This window comes from Lineus longissimus, chromosome 11, assembly GCF_910592395.1.
Source record: "Lineus longissimus chromosome 11, tnLinLong1.2, whole genome shotgun sequence".
NCBI classification, from domain to species: Eukaryota; Metazoa; Nemertea; class Pilidiophora; order Heteronemertea; family Lineidae; genus Lineus; species Lineus longissimus.
In genome coordinates, this window is record NC_088318.1 from 3,103,162 (window position 1) to 3,126,062 (window position 22,901).

Sequence of the window (22,901 nt, forward strand, 5' to 3'; positions counted from 1 at the left end):
GGACAGTGGCTAGAGAATGGAGAGTCCAAAAATATACATGAGAAAGTGACAACAGCATCTGTAGCAACAAGTAGCTAACCATTCCCCCTGGCAGAAAACTTATCCATCTCCACAGAACAAACACAACTCCGGTAAAGTTACTTGCCCAAGACAACAACTTGAGCAAAGTTTACGAGGTAAAGGAACAGGCCACCAACATAAGGAGGCCAAAAATGTTGGGAGACTAAAAGAGAACACAAAATATCTACTTGAGATTGGAAACTATATAAAGTTGTTAAAAAAATAGGTAGATAATTGTGATAGAAACCAACCTTGATCATCAATACAATAGCAGACTTCAAAGATCGTCCAAAAAAAGCACATCCAGTTTCTCTCCTCATCAAACTAGCTCCAAGGAAATTAATTGGATAACTTAAGAAGGCCATTAATTACGACATTCCTCGTCAACATTCCACTGCTAATTGCAATCATAGTGTGTAATTAAGATGTTAATTAAACTCGGGTACACACAAATGGTGTAGAACTTAAACATGGTATATGTGAGTGTGTGTATATACAGCGATGGAACAGAAAGACTATGTTAAAGTGGATTTCGCACAACCAATGTTTCGGTTAACTTTTTGCATTTTCTCGGGCAGTGAAAATCAACCTTCTCAATTCCTGTTGAGAAGCCTGGCGCAGCTTGATCAATAAGCTGGACTCGGCCTGATGAACATGTGGACAATTAAAAAGGGCCTCCCTCCCCGCAATAGGGTTCTATTCAGAAACCCTGTATGACTTGATGATGCATGATACTGACTGAAGTGCAGTAAGGTCATTGTATCACATGGAGGAAGTTCGCTTTAAGACTCGTCTAGAGTTGCAAATTCCTTTAAGAGACGATTTACAGACAGATATATCTTGACTAACAACATTAGCAACACTTATTACCATTAGACCAAAATCATATAAATCACACGCACCCCAAGACATTCCAACCATTAAGTGATGAACCTTAATCATCATCACCAATAACACCATATCACTACCAACAAGTGCGAATTTCTTTCTAAAACAAAATCCTACACGCCACATCAGATGATGTTTACATATACACCATCCTTACCAAGGCTAGTCTACAGCCTGCTAATTGCGCATGCAGTGAAAAACCCGGCAAATTAAACCTGTGATATTTGGGTTCTCGGACGGGAATTCACACCTGAAATTTTGGTCTGGGGAGTGAAATTAGCGCCGATTGAACGGCGGGTGCGAAGATATAGTTAGAAGCTCGGGATAAATAACTTCATGGTCTTGGTATATGAGAGCGTGTATGTTGGATTGTCTAGCCTCATTAGCGGGTCTCCACGGAATAGCGGGTTTACTCATTATATCTGTTCCCCATGGTCGGGTAAGATGTAACTAACGTAAATATATGTATATTTCTTGATTAAATTATCACTAGCTTGATTAAGATTTAGATATAATTGTTGGTGTTTGCAAATTTCTTATAGAAATGACTCACGAATATGACTTTGGCTGAAAACATAGAATCTATATATCAAATGTGAATTTTTTTCATCATTTTTGTCCCAAAAAAATTTTTTGAGAGATTTATGGTTTGCTTACATTAAACATGCAATTATTCCCAGAGGTATCATCGATACTAAAGCAGAAAGTTTAACTTATCTGAACTTTCTTTACACTGTAATTGCTATAAGACCCAATATCGATATCATCTACTTACTGACACATCATGATCTCTATCAATTATGTCAGTACATTAGAGAAAACGGCAGACGGTGGCAAGGCTATATTCCTGGACAAATCCTTATTGAGGAAAAACCTAGGAGTCCACCTCATGCAGGGCCAGTCAATGACAAAATAATCATATAAGATCAAAAATAGGGTCAGGGTTAAGTACGACAACTGAAAAATGGCGATTAAAAAGTTCAAAATTACACCATAGAATGGAACCACTTTTCAAGAAATACATGAGAAAAGTTCAGCTTGCGTGAATTATGTCACAGATGGCAAAATATCATGAAAATTCCACCCCAAATCAAGCAAACGACGGGAGGTCCAGAATTCTTCCCTCTGCTACTCAATAGAGAATCCCCCCCTAGGGGCATGAATAACGCCAAATTTACTAAGCAAAAGAGCGGAGCAAACGCCACATTATTCACGAGTAAAGGACCACTTGACGGTGACACACAGACCCTGATTAGCTGTATGGTGCCCACCGGCAGTTAAAGCTACCGAAATCATTGAAACAGGATGGCCGTCAATATATCGGTAGTTTTGACATTGTGACCGAGGTCGTCATCGGTATGATAATTTGACGTCATCTGATCAGTTGGCCGCAAGTTCTTCCACCTTCATCTCTTGCAATGCACTGCAGACTTCAAAACCATCTGCACCAGATGGAATTGGGGAAGGACTAGTCACTGCAACATCGAGTCAATGACTGTCTACCACACCCTGACAAAATGAACCCGTAACTAGCAGGTCCCAGGAGGAAGGAGTTCTGGCCAACCAGGACCTGCATCAAGGGTTTGAAATGAAAATTAGACTGAAACTTTGGATCGCGCATTCATTCCAGCTGAACTCCAGACCAAATGGACTAAACCCCCTTGCGAAACAACCCAGAGTTTGAAAACCAAATCAGACCAACACAAATCTAAGTCAATCTGACTTAGAATTTCTATTAGCCCCGAAATGTCAAAATCAAATTACTTTCTGGCCAGTGATGGAGTGGATTCGCCTTGATAAGACATTATTTCGAGATATATGACGACTTCGGAAGAAAATACATCCATAACTCATCAAATAGATAAATGGTCCACCTGAGTATATTTATATCAAGTATTTTAAAGATAAATTCACCAATTTCTAAACAGGTTTAGAAAGTGATGAAATTAAAATTTCAGCTAAACGAAAATTAGCTGCACTCAAACCAAAAAAGTTGTGATATTTTCATAAGGACAGACAAACAATATATAGATAGAAAATGTTAACCTCTCTTTCATCTCCCAAAAAAAAAAGGCCGGACTTTATAAATGGGATACTGACCATAGGTCAGTGGATAGAGTATGCACAGACAAATGTTTTGACATCCTATGCATGACAACCTGAATGACTCCAGGCTCGTCCTAGAAACTTTACACTACATTAATGAATAGTTCTAACACAACTTAGCGAGAAAAACTGTCCAAAACACAGCCATCCTTACATTCCTACCTTACTGTCCAGTGACCCTCCTCTGCACAAGTACTCCAAGATCCAACCATCAACCGGTAAACCTTACCAAACAATTTGTCAGGGGTACTCATAGCAAAGGCATCATCCTCAGCTTTTTTCTGAACAATTCCATGCCAACGGTCAGATAGTGAAGAAATTGCTAATTTCCATCAAATTTTAATGAAAACGTCTTAAGTTCTTTGCCCAAAGCACAAGAAGGGATTGAAAAGAAAAAACAATCATAAACGTGGAGGACCAATTGTATTAGAATGACAATAGGTTATGAGGGAAGATGAGCAGCGTTAGCAAGGAGCGATCCTGCAGTATCTCATGGCAACTCGTCTCCATTCTTAACCTGAATACCAGCACATACATCCTCTGGTAAACCCCTATTGTTCACATTATACAGTCGAGGCTAACCGAATTTAAGATTCCTAAACTGCATTGTCAACTAAAACAATTGAAACAATACTGTGCAGAATCTGTGCTTTTGCCCCTGGAACTTTTCAAACTGAGCGTCGCATTTCAGAACTCGAGCACATTGTTGGGCCCTTCAACCCCCTTATTCTCTGATGAATTCATATTTCATCAACTAAGGGACAAAATTAATGATTAACGTCGTTTACATAACTAAGGCATCCATGGCGGCCATTAAGGGACAGCAGCCGGTCATAACAGGGGCGGATGCGGCCAAATTTGCCGCCATTGTGAAGGTGACAGGGATCAGAGCGATGGGTGTAGGATGTGTACTTTACCATGCTGGGGAGTTAACCCTTTAGAGTCATCCACCACTGGACATTCATGAAGACATCAGAAATTTTAAAGGATGTGAATCTCATTCTCAACCCAAAACGAATGGCACTACAGAACTTCCCTTTTATGAACACCCTTGGGATGAGAATTGTTGCCCTTTTAGAGATGCGTCCTGATTACAGGGGTCAAAGTGAATGGAAAATGACCAATTTCAAACAAAAATCTGTGTCCTTAGTCATGAGGGTGGCCTGCAAACAGTGATGTCTGCCAAGAACTGGATTGGATTGAAATGCCAACGATCAGCAATGTTGCTACATGAAGTTTAGAAAACAGAACAAAATGTATAACACTGAATTTTCATGCAACTATGCATATCAAAACTAAACGTATGTGAAAAGTTTACCCAATTACCAGAGTCCACCCACTCACCTACTTGTGCCGTTTTATGTCTCACCTCATAATGAACATATGTTCATAATCATAATTTTTCCATATATATCTATATTGACAAATGAGATTGCATGCACGATATTGTTGAGAGCCCAAAGCATTTGCAGACATGGTAAATACTTATGCATATTCCACCGAAATGATATGGTAATATTTAAAATAACGATTACTTCTAGTATTCGACATACATGTAAAATGTAAATATTCAAATATGTAAAATACTCTAGTTTCATCGATCTAAGACCTCTGAATATTCGATTGAAGCTGCAATGCAGATCAGAGTATTAACCGATTTTTAATTTAACTCTGTAAAAGATTTTCCCAAGACCTTGGATACGTTTTCTGAGGAGAATGGAAAGCTACCCCTCACACGAACGATGCAACAAATATTCTATTTTTAATACACCTAGGCAATTATATGCCGCTACAGCGCTGGTCAAATAGCATCACTGATCTGCATCTTTCAGGCAAAAATGTATTTTACCTGCTTAGTGTTTCTTAAGTGATGGTTGCACTTTCACAATGAAATTCACAACCCAGGCTCTTAAAACAGGTTTTCGAAATCTAGCTGTAAATGTTTTTCAGTGTGAGGGATGTTATTTCTGGCCAGTACTCTTTAGCTCTGAACCACTTTCCATTTGATTTTTCCTTATTTTCTTCTACTAAACTCTGTCATAATCAATATCAAATAAACACAGGAAAAAAATAGTATCCAGAGTGTTCATGTAAAAACAAAATTTTGAATTCTATTCAGCAATACATTTCAGGCTGAAATATACAACATGTCATGCGAGAAACCACACGCATATTCATAACTAACATGCCATCTGTAAACCTAAGTAGCACTTCATCTGAACCAAGAACACTTGAAATTAATAAATTAAAATTTAAATAATGGTGCATAACGCAAGCAGCAGTTGTGATTAAACTGAGTACATAATTGATCATCTATCATGTTTGTAGAAGGGCCTTGCTATATTTTGGCCCTAAAGGGAGTCTGTAGGCAGTAGTCAGGTAGACCAGATTAAGTTACAATAAGTCATCAACAGGGGTCTCTTAAATCTGACAGTACATCACTCTTGTACATTTATTTTCATGCTGAATCAGTCCACTAAATGTGTACAATTAAAGTCACCTGAAGATGACCAATTTGACCCTGGGGTAGCTCTGGCCTTTAGTCCCCCTTTAAGAGTAAGTTAACCCATTGTTAGTATTCTTTTTTTTTTTAAAGTCATATTTATTAGAATTCCTGAATACTTTCACTGATGACACATAAATACACACAAAGAGCATCTAAGAAGTGAAGTCAATGTCAGATAAAATACAAGAATAAAATCAATTAAACCCCCAAAGGCAATTCACAAATTTAGAATTCCTGATCTATTTTAAAATACTTCTGAAAAAACTTGATTTTACCACAAGGTTTAAAAACAAACTAAATGTTTTAAGTTATCGAAAAACAATGCTAATAAACATCAATTCAGGAAATGATTTTTGCTAATTGAGAAAAAGAGCTTAGATGGCGTACTAGCTACTATATTGGCATATAAGAAAAAAATATATTGTTTAAACATTTTTTTAAACACTTTTGAGACAAATATGCCAGGCAGTCAATGATAAATGACAATTACAATACATCACCAAGTGACAACTCTTTTCTTTTTTCAAAGGGAAAGTATAGAGGCATCAAAATTAATAAATCAATAACACTAATTAGTTGCAAATCAATAAAATAAAAAAGGGTAAAAATAGGCCTACTGCAGACAAGCTAATTAATCAAGGTGAGGGAAACAAATAATTTACCAATCAAGATAATTACTTGCTTATCAAGAAAGGGGTTGATTGCTGCAGACAAGCTAATTAATCAATTAATCACTGAAGTCTGATGTCTGAAGTAATGTAAGATCAATCAACAATAATCAAGGAATAAACATCACTGTGTTATGGTGTTATCAGGGTTAACTTGATTAAATTGGGATTACCAATACTCAAAATGCCTAACCAAACCAATGGGTAGGCCTATTTATTAATCAAGGCAATAATAAGCTGACTACCTGCTACATAGGGTTAAACCACACCAATAAAATAATAATAATAATGAGTCTTTTATATAGAATTACTAAAATCTTGTTGCCATGCCAAAAACCAGAATATGCTGCTGAAACACAGAATCTGCTAATTGAACCTGTCAATCAATACATTGCAATACACATACGCGTGAACACGTGTACGCGAGGGGAAAACCCTTGTTTAAAAAACCAAAGACGCAAATGAAATACTGGGAAAGCTAGTGCAGAAAACCACCGTACCTTGAGTGAAAATCTACTTGATATGTCCTAAAATCCCGGTAACAGCGACCTAGATATCCCACGTATCCAGCAGCGCACTCAACCCTGCTTATTGATGACACCTAACAACTTGATCATAGTGGTTAGTCCATGAATTTGGTAAGGTGCGCTTAAAAGAAACGAGGTCACGCGCGAACTCAATTTCCCAAGGCGAAAAAAGTACATCAGATAGCAGAAAAACAACGCCACTGGCGCACACACATCACCATACGGTCTATCTACACCGCGGCAAGGCCACAACACTGCCAGACATTCAGCATGGCGACTAATTACTCTGTGTAATTAACAAACACGCGGACAGAAAATGGCTCGGTAGCGACCTGAACTTAACGGGAAAACCGGCGATATACACTTACTCGTTTATGAGTTTGTAGGCGATTTATCCATTTATCCTCTCGTCAGCGTCATTCGAACGTCTATGCACTAATATAGGATCCTTTCCCCACTGTCTGCGTGAACTACCATGGCCTACGACACGCAAAACAAGGTAAAAATGAAAAGTGGATATTTTTATTGTGCTAATTAATTATTCAAAAATTAATTGGAGTGAGGTGCGCATGCTTCAATTAACTCTTACTCGAACGGCATTGTGGGATACAAAGATGGCGTGCACCTGCTCGCTCGATTCGATTTAAAAACCACCAGGAAACGGTTCGTCCCTGAAAAAACTACACATTATTTATCGCTAACAACACTATAAGCGTAAAGAGGACATTCTAAGGAACATTTGGAGACATTTGGTGAGTAAATCCGTCCGTTATTCGTGGAGTGTGCAGCATTTCTTTTCAGATTTTTCGTCGCAAGATGACAGGTGTGTGGGAAATGTGTACATAATGTACAGTGTCCAGGAAATTACGCAATCACTGCTAGGATCTGGTTCATTGGAGATTTCCCTCTTACCGGAAATTACCATACCAATTACCATGTGTTGGTGTTGTTTGTTATTGTTTACTGCATGGTGATGTGCTGTTTAGAGGATGTAGTTGTTGGTGTTGTTTTCGTCTGTTGTTAGTGTTTTGCGCCAGTGCAGTAGCGTAGGCCTAGCTAGGGCTTAATTAGTGTGATAGCTAAGGAGCCTCATGGCCTAGTGGTTAACACTGCTGGCCACCACGCAATAGGGCCCGGGTTCGATCCCGGGGAGAATCCATGATCTTATGTCTGGATGAACCGGCTTTCAAGGAACTAAAATTCCTAGCTCTTCGCAGTCCTTCGAATGAGACTCAAAACCGAGGTTCCTTGTACCTGGTGTCTATGCCAGGGCAAGCTAAGACCCCACCAAGTGAGAAACATGAGTAGCTTGCGTGGACTCTATCTCTCTCGCCAAAGTCGGACCACTAGGCCAATAAACCCAATTGGCGCCTAACCGTAGTGGCACGCAGGATACGCTCATCCCGCCTTGGAGGAGGATTACTCCTAGGAGAATGACCCCTCCAAGTGCAGAGCGAACGCTGAAGAAGAAGAAGAAGAAGAAGAAGAAGAAGAAGTGTGATAGCTAAATCATGTTTGCCTTTTTTATGCTGCAGGTGCCCTATTATCTGCTCTGCCCCCCCTCCCGTCATGGCCCAGGCCTATATCCCTTAATTAGGGCCTCAAGCAAGAGCCTGTGCCCTCATGGCAATAAAGCCAAAGGGCAGCCGGTTGAATAAACTGGAATGCATCTATTTTTTAACCATGAGATCATAAAAATCTACAAGTTTGGTTAAGGTGAGGGGGACATAGGCCTAATGTCATTAGGTTGTGGTACATACATATTTTCTCTTGAAATGGAAACAGAAAAAAAATCCGCCTTTATTGCAGGAAAAAGGGTAAAATGAATTTATACTTTTACCTGGCCTTACTAATAAATGCAGCACAGGTCATACATAAATGAGACTAAACCCGATAAGATATCATACAGTTGGACATGTGATATCATATAGTTGGACATACAATATATAATATAGTTGGACATAAGATATCATATGATAACAAAAATGCAAAATAACTGACTGTGATGAAAACATGATATTTTGTGACAAATGCTGCTGAGTGCTGTGCATGTTAGCAGCCAATTTATCAAAAAGCCATTCATATTCTCACGCTGTCATTCTCATCGGTTTGCTAACGATTATTTTGCAATAATGGTAATTTGACTTAAACATGATATCACATAAGTATTTTCTAATAGTGAGGAGTATATAAATCATGCAATATAGCGCCAAGTTGTAATTTTTGTGCAATTAGTGTGATGAGCTGGATTGAGTAATTGGCGTCCCCACCCCAAAAATTATCGAAATATGAGAAACTTTAGTTTTTATGCTACATTTAGATATTGTCTCATACCCTTTTGAAAGTAGTTATGTAATGGTCCAATTACATGAAATAGGTAATTAGCATAATTAGGCAGACTCATCTCTGTGAAAATATTGTTTCGTTTTTCTCACTGTTTTTACTACATCGATGAGGACAGATGAATTAGCTATGGAATAAAGATCTGATCTCCTATTTCATATATTTTGTATAATTTACAGCATGTGAATTAGATGACTGGGGTGTGGTTAAGGGTGTTGAGAAATATTTGAAATTGCTCTCATTTAAAATATCTTTGATATCCCTCTCACCTCAATAGTTGTCATACGATTTTTTTCGGCCTACCTTAAATAAATCTTTACATCAAGTTACGTGGCTTTTCAAAAGCTTCTCTGCCACGATTTGGATATCCTCGAAGAGGTGTGTTCTCTGCATTTGAGTTTTCTAGCATTTAGACCCAGAAATGTGTATTCTATGTGGCAGTTTTGATGAAAAATTAAATGATTTTCCTCCCCCTTAAAAAAAGAAACCCTGACAATACCTCCACAATGACAGAGATTTGTTTTGATGAAAAACTCATTAAATTCTATTCATGGACAACGAATGATCTGAAATGAATTGTGTATAATTGTAGGATGCAATTACCATTTCATGGCAGATTTATTGAATTGTTATATACATGAATGTAAGATGAGTCTAACAAAAGAAGAAACTCTGCAAGATGCTTTGTTGTTTCGAGAAAAAAATATTGGATTGCAGCTCAACATTGATGATGATGAAAAGATATAAAGTGTTGTTGGTTGTTGTTCTCAAAAATATGCCTCTGGCACTTACATCAAAACAGGTCACTGTTATGTCTGACATACACTTTTGCCATTGTTTTTTTTGTTTGTTTGTATTGTTGGTGAATTTGCAAATACACTTTGTTAAACTAGTTTGATATTGCCTCTCAGCTGACTTGCCCTTATGTAACCTGTAGATGCTATCTGATTTTTCCTCACTAATTCAGGTTTTTAGAAATTTTCTGTGCACCAAGTTAGCTTTGGCAGTCATTACGTCCCATTATCCAACTTCTTCTGTGAAAAAATGCAGAAAACAAATTTTGAGCTATTTTCATTATTTGTCATTTGAATGACTTCGTTACTTCAGCTTACTTTTCCAAATGACTTTTTTTTTCCAAATGACTGATTTTTTTCTTGTTTGATGTTCGCTGGCTGACTGATACGTTCATTCCTGCTCTTCCATTAGTAACATAATTATTCCTGTTATTAGAACCAAAAGCATGGCATATTATGGGCTATTTCATCTCAATTAGCTCCTGATGATGACGGCAGATAATCATAAAAATTAGTTTGATTTCTCACTATATGAAAAAGTACTAGAAATGCACTCAGCCCGCTATTTGTATCATGGTCAACATGTCAAAGATCTCAATAAGTCATTTCAGTTTTTTGAGTGTGATTGCAGTTTGGTACAAAAATGCAAGTAGATCTCTGAACATCAATACTTCATTGTTTTTAGGCCAATTTATGTTAAAATTCGAAGTCAACTTCGACACACCGTTTGAAATCTGTTCGAAATTTCTGAAAGATACGAACTTGTGTCATGTAATTCATAGCTAATTCTTTTTGCCGTGCTCTTTTTAAAGTTATTCTTGAGTACTATTGATGTTCATATCTTTTTTGAAATCTCTCTCCTTTTCCAGCACAAGCAAAGCGCGTCAGTCCGACGGAATTCGCTTTTTGAAACTCGCACAGATGTCAGCGCATTCATTGTTGCTTCTCTGAGAAGCTGCCTCCTATCATCATCAATAGTAAGCCTGCATAAATCAGGGACATATCTAAAAAAATATCACTGTTCTCTTCTTTTCAAATTGAGACAAAGGTTCGGGATGCATTTACACCCCCCCCCCCCCCCCCCCCCGTTCTTATGTTGAAAGTTGTGTGCTTGTTTATCAAGTTTTGCTGGCCTCGGGTGATGATTTTGAAGATGGGAATGTTCAGCTGGGAAACTGTGGATCTTTTGTTAGTCAACAGCAAAACTGTGACCAAGTTTTATCTTTAATACAATTGAATATCATATCAGTTTTGTTTCTGAAATTCAACAGAAATACCTGTAGTTTCCTTGGACACTTTTGTCGCGGTATGTGTTGTATCCTGTTGCAAAAAATCGTCAAAATTCACGTTATATTGTGTCCTCTCGGGCTTTTTCCAAGAAGTGTTTTCTTATATTTCCTGTTTTCATTTGGTGTCTTTTTGTATTGGGTGAGAACCAGGGGCACATTCAGGCAATAATACTGAATCTGCGGATCACTCTGGCACCAAACTCCCCCTGGCGTGGCGACATTAAACAAAGGAATCTTTGAGGAGAAACTCAGTGTTCAAATTCGCGCTTCACATTTGAAAATTATCTCGAAGAAACAATGGCTACAAATGGAATTGTCAGTTATAACCCACATTGCCGACCAGCATGCTATTCACGTTATAAAAGGGGCTTCCACACTTTTCTGTAATGGTATGACGGTTGACGTCCCCGAGCAATATGACATCCAATGTGTATCATCACCAGCAACAAAAAACTTGATCGAGTTTCAATCGTCTTCTGGAACTTTTAGAAGAGAAAAGCAATGAAAATTTGTTTGTAACTTTTTCATTTTATCTCTTATAACAGTCAGTCCTATGTGAGTCAGGTTCACTATTTTGTCCAACTGTTTAGTCAGTAAAGCGCCCCGTGAATTAATAGCTACTGCATGTGATTTAAATTGCATGCAATGATAACTGCTTGTCTGAATTGGCCATAAGCAGGCACATGCGAAAGGAACCAGACGGCAGCGGCCTGTGATTGATAGAATCAAACCCTGTTACTGGTCTTACCCGCAGACAGGAAATCTTTATGTCACAGTCACACACAAGCAATAATCGATGGTTGCAGCAATTGAAATTGCTTTTTGCGTATGGCTTCATTTCGCCAAAATGTGTGAATATCTTATGGCATTTTGAGAACACTTGAATTAGTTGACGCTTTTTACCCCTCAGCCCAAATAGGCAAGAGGGTGTTGTCTTGTACGTTGTCCATCTCCCTGTTCCGCAATCAATCCATACTAGTCCAGCGATTGGTTTCTGTTGATTTCCAGAAGAACGGCTTGAACCATTGAATCATTTTTTGGTGGGAGGGGGTAAACCAAAAAGTTTTCCCGCCCCTAGCTATAAGAATGTCTTATATTTTTATGCATTCTGAAAAGCACACAACTTTTTTTCCATTATAACGTTTCCCAGAGAAGCAATGTTGTTGAGTGAAAAGCAGGGAGAAAAGTTAGAATGTCCAACCCTTGGGAAATATTTATGACAATCCTATTTTATTGTTTTATCTCTTACAATTTTGTGTATAATTGCTCCCTTATAGCAGATGGGTATTTGTATGATATTCTAATTTGAATGGAATTTTGAGAAAATAAGAAATGTCGAAACTGTTAGTTCATAATCGCGTATCCTCACAATTGAGTAGACCGAGTGGAAAATGCTTAAGGAAAGCGTATTGAAAAATGGATATGTAGTGGAGGGGGTTAAAATTACAATCATTATTGTTTCCCTTGCAGCTTCTTTCCCTTGCAGCTTCTTTCCCTTGCAGCTTCTTTCCCATGCAGCTTCTTTCCCTTGCAGCTTCTTTCCCTTGCAGCTTCATTCCCTTGTAGCTGCTTTCCCTTGCAGCTTCGTGCAGCTTCTTTCCCTTGCAGCTTCATTCCCTTGCAGCTTCTTTCCCTTGCAGCTTCTTTTCCTTGCAGCTTCTTTCCCTTGCAGCTTCTTTCCCTTGCAGCTTCTTTCCCTTGGAGCTTCTTTCCCTTGCAGCTTCTTTCCCTTGCAGCTTCTTTCCCTTGCAGCTTCTGAGACAAGACCACAATTGAATTTTTAAGCCTTTTAGCAGTTAAATTGTCAATGTTTGACCGCGACGCATCAAATACTGCGTGGGGTTGTGAATCTGAAATTTTGATATGATATTCCGGATAGTCGGGCAAGTAAATGGTGAAAAATAAACTGGTAGTTGACCACAGAAATTTTTTGATAATCGACAAATTAGACAGACTTTGATATTTCCACTCTTTTCAGCCAACTGGCAGAAAAAACTCAAAACACGCCCCCTATTACCCAATTAGCAAAATTCGAAATTAATTTTTTCATCAAATAATTTCTTTATATCAGTAGACTTGCCACAGCAAATATTTTTTCAATACCTCTCCAAATATGTACTTGAGAGTTAAAAACATGCACTCGTCTAATTGATAGGCCTGGTCTTGTCTCTTCTTTCCCTTGCTTTTAAAACGAAGCCTTCCAATTTCCTTTACATTAGTCTTACACATCGTACATCTGCAATGTATCTACATATAGAACAATACAATGTCACGTCTATGTAGCAGACGAGAACTAATTAAGACTAATTAAGGCAACATTCTTGTATTAGTTGTCGCTAATTAGCACCGCCGTTAATGACATACTAGATGTAATTAGCCGTTCTCTTGGTAACATTTGATTCAAGGTTGTTGCTAGGGGATATTGCTGGCAGCTCCTCCTAGTGGTGATATTGGGAATTTCAAGTCTTTTTCCAAATTTTGGTAAATGGAAATAAAAGATACTGTCATTGAAATGTTGAAGCTCGTATAAAGTTGGTGTCTCGTGGGGTGGTGCTTGGGAGGCTGTATATGTATGTAAAATGATCACTAATGGTCAAGTTTAAGGACAGACTGTTTCTCTTTGCTTTGTTTTTCAGCCGAACCTCATAGCGTTATTTTGTTTCCGTTAGTTTGTTTCCTGAACCCTGACGTTTGAGAAGTTTTCCATCGCTCTACCGGTTATGTCCATTTATGGCATAAAAAAACCCGTACGTCTAAATTTTGCCCACTCTGATTTGCAATTGCATTATTTCTTGACTTGTTTGTTTATGTTCCTTTTTACTCCTGCGTCCATCTGAAAAAAGATGCACACTAAGGGTTTCCTGGTCATAATTGGAGAGAAATAGACTTTAAATGCGTCTTTATTACATAAATGAGTCCAAATTGCATATATGTTTGTCATTTATGGTAACCTTAGGGCAACAGACTAGCTTGGACAGATTGAGAGGTTTCTGATGAGGACTTTTGAGAAGGCAGAATTGGAGAGAGGATAGGGCTTCTTCTGACAATTTGTAAAAAAAGGCAACATCTGCCAAGCTTATTGATGAAATAATTCCAGGAAAACAAGTTGCATTGCCTGGGATTCGAACCACATATCTTTGGGAGTACTCAATTTTGGTTGTGGATCAAATTGGTGCCAAAGGGAAGGGTCTGCCCACTCATCCTCCCTAAAGTACAGCGCAGATGAGCAATTTAAATCCCCACGACATGCGATTATCATCACTGCAATGTGCGATAAAAGATTTCTCGTCTGTGTAAAACTCGTCATCACTGGGTTTGATACTGATTGCAGGTTGCTTCGATCGCCGATTCTCGTCGCAGGCAACTGTGGTTGCCACAGCAAGGAAGCCATCTTCGTCATGTGCAATCATCATTGCAAGTGCAATGATTTAAACCACTTGTTTACAGGGTATTTGTTGGTTGAGTAACAGGGAAACATAATCGGTTTTGAAGATGCTTTCGCATGTCGAAATCCCGACACAAAAATCCCTCATTTGTGCTCATCAAGAAACATAAACTGAACCTATCACATCATTAACAATTAATGGCAGCTAAGACAACGCCAACATCTGCAATCGACCAACCATTCGCCCCCATTAGTCAAGACAATGCCACAACTATCCATCTCCGATGAAAGCCCTGATGAGAGAAAATTAGCGTGCATAGTTTCTGACGAACAATTATCAAATCTTTGGTTCGTTTGACCGTGATTATTGCGAGGAATCGATAGCGGCAAATACTGAGGATTGTGGGATACTTAATCTATTGACTGACAAAGGTACAAACTGGCTGTTAGCGTGGTGAGCATTCACTCGCATTTCAGCTGCAATCCCCGGCATTTTGTCTTATATTACCAACTGAAAATTTGCTGAAGTTTGGAGAAGTATCCTTACTGAAATACAATGTCTTCTTCTATTTGAAGTCTTGCAGTCATAGTGCTTTGTTGCTGTCCTGGACTGATTGAAACTGTCTTTACTTCTCGGTGGTTGTGACATTGTCTTTTTCAATACCTGGTGGTGACAACCATCTTAAAGTTTATTCCCTTGAAATTTCAGTTGAACTTTCATTATCTTATGAAGCATCCCCACATCAAAGTTGAGAATGCCTCAACATTCTGCTTCGAGAATATCTTAAACATGTAAATCATACGGAAGTGTCTGGGGAAATATTAAACACCTTTGTTGGACCATTCATGTTTTTCAACTCTTCCTAATTGGCAATTTAGGCTACCTGTGCCAATTTTATTGTGTCTTGTTCATTTCCACCTTTGGTGTTAAATGTTTCTTTGTTATTTTTTGCCAAGATGGTGCAATTGGCGAGGAAATGGACCACAGTCTTTAGCAACATGATGATTTTATTAGACTAAATCCCATAGTTGATGTTCAGCTTCTTGGATGGTGATTGTTACTTGTTTTCGTTTTTTCACGTGTTTCCTTTGGGAAAGAAGTGAAAAAAAGTCAGTTCTGGTAAAAGTGACTGTTATGTAGGCATTTCGCATGTTTCTTTTAGGACAGAACTAAGTAGTAAAGTGGAACCTCTCTTAGTGGACACATCTCTAACAAGGACAATGGTCTTGATCCCAAACTCTGGTTGAAATTACTGATCCACCCCTAATTGCATAGCCTACAAGGCCTACTTCATCTTTCTGGTCTGAATTTCTCGGTTACAGGAAAATTCGTCCCCGGATAATTCGTCCCCGGAAAATTCGTCCCCGCAAATTTGTCCCCGGATAATTCGTCCCCGAGGATAATTCGTCCCCTAGGAAAATTCGTCCCCGGATAATTTGTCCCCGGATAATTCGTCCCCAAGGAAAATTCGTCCCTGGATAATTCGTCCCCTAGGAAAATTTGTCCCCGAAAATAATTTGTCCCCAGAAAATTTTACAAAGTTAAAAGTTTCTGACTTTACTTTCTAAGACCCTTAAGTCTTGTCGAATGGACTGTAGTAATAACTACTACTTTCGCTTTTTCTCATTCAGTGTAATATCTCTCTTTACTACCCTACTAGCTAGTTACCTACCCCACTATTTTTATAACAGGTAGGGTAGGCAGGCAAAATATTTTATGGAAGAATTTAGAGCTTTTCTTTCATTCTGACCAGTAAAAATACTTATTTAAAGAAAAAAAAATTTATTTTGCCTGCCTACCTCTACCTACTATGAAAAAAGTGGAGTAGGTAACTAGCTAGTAGGGTAGTAAATAGAGATATAACACTGAATGAGAAAAGTCGAAAGGAGAAGGTAGTAGTTATTACTAGAAAGTAATGTCGGAAACTTTCAACTTTTGTTAAATTTTCCGGGGACGAATTATCCTCGGGGACGTATATTCCGGGGACGAATTTTCCTCAGGGACGAATTTTCCAGGGACGAATTATCCACCGGGACGAATTATCTGGGGACGAATTTTCCTCGGGGACGAATTTTCTCGGGGACGAATTTTCCGGGGACGAGTTTTCCGGGGACGAATTATCCGGGGACGAATTTTCCTAGAGCCTAATTTCTCGTGTACTTCCGAATGTTTCTGCCCAAAATGAGTTAAATTGTTAAATTTTGCCAGCGGCACGAATCAGGTCGCATCTTCATGCGTTCATCCCTTTGTCACAGCCGTCCTCGTAACTCCTCAAAACGTACCCTCTGTTCTACTCGGAAATTACTACCAGCTGATGTCTAATTACTAATTAGACTAATTAGTGCAATTCCTGATGGCTGTGTTCTATCCTCAAGGCCATGTTCTGGAGCACAGGGTCAAGGTTAGCAGATGGAACTGCGCTGATTCTTCTTGATGAAACATTCACCTTGATTGCGGTGGATCTGGGTGCAAAACATCTTAATTTTCAAATAATTTTCGATATTTATATCCTATATTCTCCTTTGAGGACTTTGAATTAGCATGGTGGTCGGCAAAAGTTGGATACGTCAAGATTATTTTGTAATCGGTTACCCTCACCAGAATTAGCTATGGCATCATTCATGCACAACCTACTTCTGCTGATTGCCAAATTGGCATCCTCTTGCAAACAGGGCCTACAACACAACTTCTCCTTACGCATGTTTCTTTTTATTCGATTGTACCCCTCCAACACTGTAATGGGGGGCCTTAGAATAACTATTTTTCATGATTCGGCGCGTGATACTCGTTGTAAGGGGTTAACTTTAATTACTCTTGAGTTGATTGTTTTCTCTCACTTCCTGTATTACTCTAAATCTCTTAATGACTTGCGGCTTTCCTGGCGAATTACGTCTCCTGGCTCAGTCAGGAAGCCGCTTTGTCCTGGCCGTCCTTACTTGACGTCTTGTCAGGCCGTTCATTAGTGCTAAGACAGGTCTTAATGAGTCTGATGTCAACTAACTCTTCATTATCCATATATTTCAAACCGATGCTTGAGATGCTGGAGTCATCAAATTAAGATCTCAATGTCGAAGGAGTTCAGGGAGGTCAAACTTCCTATTTTAGGCAGCTGCTTTAAGAACACAGTAGTCATGTAGCTTTCCTTTTGTGATGATTTTGTCCTTGACAATTTCAGTATCTTGCCCCAAATTAGTTCTTAAAGGGTTAATGGTATTATATGCACTGTATAACAACAATATCTGACCAATTCTATGTACAGTGATAATTGAAAACGTTCATAATTGTCAATAATTACCAATTACTATTCCAAATAACTATGTTTAATTGCAAAACCGGAGTTACAAATACCAAAAAAATTCTAATTGTACTAATAACAACGGCAAAATATGTCACCAATTATACCTATTACTCTGGTCACTAATTACCAAGCCAATTTTTTAATCAGAGAATCGAAATAATCCGTGGGAAATGCTAATCAGAACAGAAGAGTACGTGTTTGGTAGCGGAAAGTGAACTTTGGAATTATGCGATTTAGACATGTTTTCTAATTAGGGAAGACTTTGAAGTGATAGAGAATGGAAGATGACGCGGTTCTTTCCCGACACCTTGTCAGTGCCGCTGAAATCATGATCTATTTAAGGACACTCTGTCTTCGACTTGGATTTGCCACATTCCTTATGAATACTGTAACATGTTATTTTCTTGGCCTTGAAGTGAAGGTACCAGTCCTTTCTTTGGCCATTAAAATTGTCAGCTCTTCCGTGTTGGATAACAATTCAGATTTTGCCTGCCCAAAACATGACTGTCATGTTCCCCAGGCCGACCACCAAGTTTCGTCGCTACACTCATTTGACCTGGGTAGCTAATTAAACAGGAATTGTCACCTGTCTGACCTCATGGCATGGGCCCCCCTCCTACCTGGGATTCACCCCTGTGTTTCAATCCTTCCTGTCGTTGTTCAGCCATTTCATCCTTGGGATCATCAAGAAGTTTCAGACAGATAATTTTTCGAAACACGTAAAGAGCCTAATGACAGCCAACAGCATATCACACTGTAAAGTTAATCACACCAAATACCTTAACTTTGCAGATTACTAATGTTTTTACATCTAATTCTCTGCAGGCGAATTAATCCTTCTGGATTCCCATCCAAAAGGTGATGATACTCTTAAGCAAAGGAAATTGATTACATTAAAGTGTATCTTGAATGAATAAGTACAGTCCGATTAGGGTTTTTTCCAACACTCAATCGCCACTTGATAAAAATTCCAAATAAAAATTCTAATTTTCAGTGTTTAAATTGCAAGCTAGCTCTTTACGTTGACAGTTAAGGCGTATTAATTAGGAACAATTCAAACGGAGCGAAAAAACTTTGACAACAGTTTGATTATTTCTTTACATAACGTTGGAATTAAATCATGCCCGGAGTTGTTGGTTGAATTCAAATGAGGTTGAAGACATGTGGAAAAAAACAGCGTCAGACTTTCGAAAATTATCATTTACCCGACCTTGAAGTCAATCCTATGAGGATTGAATGACTTACATAGAGGGACACGAAAACATTCACTATCAAAAGTTTTGGGGCTAATTAAGATAGTGAAAACTGAAACACCCTCACTGGGCATCCAGCCCCTTCTCACTCTTAGCTAGTTAGCTCATTGCTGAAGGTCTCAGCTGAAAAGATAATTGCTGTGAGATAATTGCTGTGGAAAATGCAAGCCAAATGCAGTTTTAGGAATTGCCCTAATAAGGGATCTCTTGACTTGTTAAGACGTATTTGTCAGAATCTGGTTGTTGAAATGAGGTTTGGTGGTAAAAAAAGGGAAAGAATTGTCTTGGGGGGTCAGCAGATTGACGATCCCCCCTCCCAGTACAGCGTAATTCCCCAATGCCTATAGAAGTTGCAAAAGTCCTGGTTTACTTCTTTCATTTCAATAATTCCATGATGATGTAAATATGTACCAAGCCATTTCTAAAAGTGAGTCCATTCCCCTAACCTTCCTTGTTTTGATTTATGACGGCGGGAACGCTCCCCTTGAGAATGATATTAATTACAATTCACCCAATAATCCAAGATTCTGATGACATATGCATTGTTTATATGTCTGTGTGTCCCTGGAATATTTCAGCGCTAGGGGAACCGTGTAAAATAAGTAATCGTGCCGCTAATTAGTTCTGCGTTTGACATAAGTATGGTCTACATGATTAATGGCATTTGTCACGCAGTGCAAGGGACCTCGAACTTAGGAATGTCTTTTGGATAAAAATGTCCTGAGTGAGGTGGGGTCGGGTGAGGTGGGAGAGAATCTTATGGTAATTGAGGCAGGCCACAGACTAAGTCATTTTGGTACCATGCGTTAAAAAATCTGCCGTCTCAGCAATGAAAACTGCCAGTCTGCGCTGCACATCAAAAGCAGCTTTACAACCGGATATCTTCCTGCCAGAAAGCCCAGGTGGAATTCAATAGAAAATATCTTTTTAAAATTTTGGCTGTTGTCTTTGCAACTGAAGGGGTTAAACAAGTATTGGTGGCTCGGCAATAGACTATTGCTCATTAATTATAAATCTCATGATGGTTGTCATAATTCCGTTCCATGGGCTGCTCAGGGTCAGATGTCAAAAATACTAATTATTTCCAGCGTGGAAATAGTCGAAATTACTGCAAATCATTAAGATGATCAATACGCGGGAAATTGGCTGGCGGAAGATAAATATACATATGAGCGCGATTCATAATCACGCAGCAGCCAAGCGCAAATTTGGCAATACACGCAATTACGAGGACCTCCTCATCGAGTTGATGAAAACTCAAATTAGAATTGTGACAAATTCTCCGCGTTAATTCGACCGTGAAGATTTTCATTGGCCGTCGGCGATCATGTGACCTTTTCAGCAGGATTTGCGGATGATTAGCGCAAGGTTATCAATTTATTGATCGCAGCGACGGTGCTTGCTTCCTGCAATTATTGCGCGTATTATCAACCATTGGTGGACAATTGCTCAATCGAAACTAATAAACAGACAGAGAAAGTGAGAGGCAAGTCGTTAGCTATATCGCTGGAGTACCATACTGCACTAATTTAACCCTCGGTGAGCTGCAACTACTGCCGTAGGGTGGGCCAGGCCTTAGGGGCACTATAGAGTCACTTCTTTTTTGTTTCTGATGGGAAGCATCTACTTGCTTTATTGACATTGCAGCAAAACGGTGAAATGTTTGACTTTCTTGGATTTTCTGCAGGATTAACCACCTGCTTCACTGTGTTCAGGTCACATGAAATGACAATTCTACGACCCAATATCGCAGATTCCTAGTAATGACATGCTAGCTGTTTACTGAGAATCTGAAAACGAGGGATTTTAGTTGCTTTGACCTGCAGCACAGCCTCTGACAACATGACGAGTGTGGATGGAGTCACTCTTCACTCTTCAATAACCTCAGTCAGTTCATCTTAATAAATATTTTGTGCCACGTTTGGATCTCAACTACTCGAAAGTAGATAGGACCCTGAAAACCTGTCCTACCTCATTTTCAGCTCCTGAGACGGCAGATGACATCAATGCCCCCCAAAGTGTTGTCGAGGCTGATCTTACCGAGGCTTATGGTGTCATCCGCAACAATACCTCGAGGATATCACACTAATTAAATGGAGAAGTAATTACAACAGGAGGAATCAGCAATTTCATTATTCATGGTTGGTTATTCCTGACATTACCTCGCTAATTTCAGGCTGTCAATCTTCATATATTCCAAGCCATCCTGTTGTTCCTGGTTTTATTAGAGATTTTAATGAAAGTTTCCTTCATCAGATGATAAAGGAGTTACTCTTTCAAATCGTACTTTTCCAAATAATGCGTAATTGAACCTTGGACCTTCTGTTGACGAAACGGACACATCAACCACTAGGCCATCAGGGTCTGAAACACCTTTTCAGGGAAACACATCCTGAGCTATATCCCCTTGGACATATTAATGATAATAAATAATAAAATACCATATATTAAAGTGCTCTGTGCATGCCGTGCATGCTCCAGAGCACTGTACAGTAGATAAAAACGACCAAGAAGAAAAAGTTCTAAAAAAACATTATAAAAGTCCAGAAAATTCGATAATACTAATATGGATTAAAACATTTGAATTGCACGATAAGATATTAGGAATGTCACACATCGTAAACGATCTGAAATAGATGAGTTTTGAGGGCTCGCTGGAAGGGCCCAATCTCTCCGATGGCTTTAAGGTGGTCAGGAAGCGCATTCCATAATACAGGACCACTGGTTCTAAATGATCGTTCACCAATTTTAGTTCTTGTCCTTGGCAGAATCAACGTGTTCTTGGATTCAGATCTTAATGACCTGGAGGGTCATGTAGTCATCCGAACACCAACAAACTGTTCTGATATAAACCGCACTTACACCACCTGAAAATGGACCACCAATCTTGGTTCGGGAACCAATGCCGGACCATCGAAAATCCACCAAGCGCTTACACCAGCGCTGCAGCTAGTTATAAAATCCAGCTACAGATGGCGCGCAAACAATAAATTGCATGCGCAGAAAGCGCCATTTCGAAAGCGCCGCCTGGAGCCGAACCATCTAACTAGCTAATTGCCGATCCATTTGCGCGTACACCACGACAAAGCCGAGCTTTTAACAAGCCGGGCGAATTTGGACCATCAAGCTTGGTGGGACAAATTCGTTCGGCAATTTGTATCGGCAATGGATTGCCGAACCAATTTGTCGCAGCAATGTGGTGGTGTAAGTGCAATTGGTCCACCAATATTTCGTGGTGTAAGCGCAGCTATAAAAACCAAACCATCCAGGTTCTTTAATTCTGGAAGCAGAACAACAAACAAGTCTCTAGCATAAAACAAACAAATCTGGTTCCATCTTGATCCATATTGAACCCAGCCACAAATAAACATTGTTGTCAGCTTATTACAGGTGTATTTAATGGAGAATATGTCATTAGACAGTGATGAAGATGACACTAATTGTGTGTGAGGTCTTAATTAACGGTGTCAGGATGTCTCCAAACGTATTGGTGTTTTTAATTGCACTTGGTGGGTATTGGTGTGACAGATTGATATGAAAGCAAGGGTAGTTCAAGGGCTCATTTAAGCTTGTTTATGAGTAGGTGAATTGATCCATCTTGCTTTAAAATATTGTTAATTACATCCCGGGTAATAAGTGGAATGGAAATGTAACAGGACTTGTTGATGGGTTTGTTTCAGAGTGTCAGGATAACTCTTCCAGTAATGCCGTTGCCTTGTCCTCAAGTCTTGGAAGTAGAAATCGACTCAATAATTTGCCAAAAACCTGTTGATTTTACTAATT

At 39.0% G+C, this 22,901-nt stretch overlaps 2 protein-coding genes across 4 annotated transcripts in view; one reads left to right on the forward strand and one right to left on the reverse strand.

Moving 5' to 3' along the window:
• The window catches only part of LOC135495423 (zinc finger homeobox protein 4-like), a 147,552-nt gene extending 140,766 nt beyond the window's left edge, over positions 1-6,786 (reverse strand). The window contains exon 1 of the mRNA XM_064784039.1: positions 6,729-6,786. The gene's annotated coding sequence lies outside the window, so the exon portion shown is untranslated. The remainder of the gene's footprint in view (positions 1-6,728) is intronic.
• Positions 6,787-7,363: 577 nt separating this feature from the next.
• The window catches only part of LOC135495425 (thiamine-triphosphatase-like), a 182,613-nt gene continuing 167,075 nt past the window's right edge, over positions 7,364-22,901 (forward strand). For all 3 annotated transcript variants that reach the window (XM_064784050.1, XM_064784049.1, XM_064784048.1), the window contains exon 1: positions 7,364-7,507. The gene's annotated coding sequence lies outside the window, so the exon portion shown is untranslated. The remainder of the gene's footprint in view (positions 7,508-22,901) is intronic.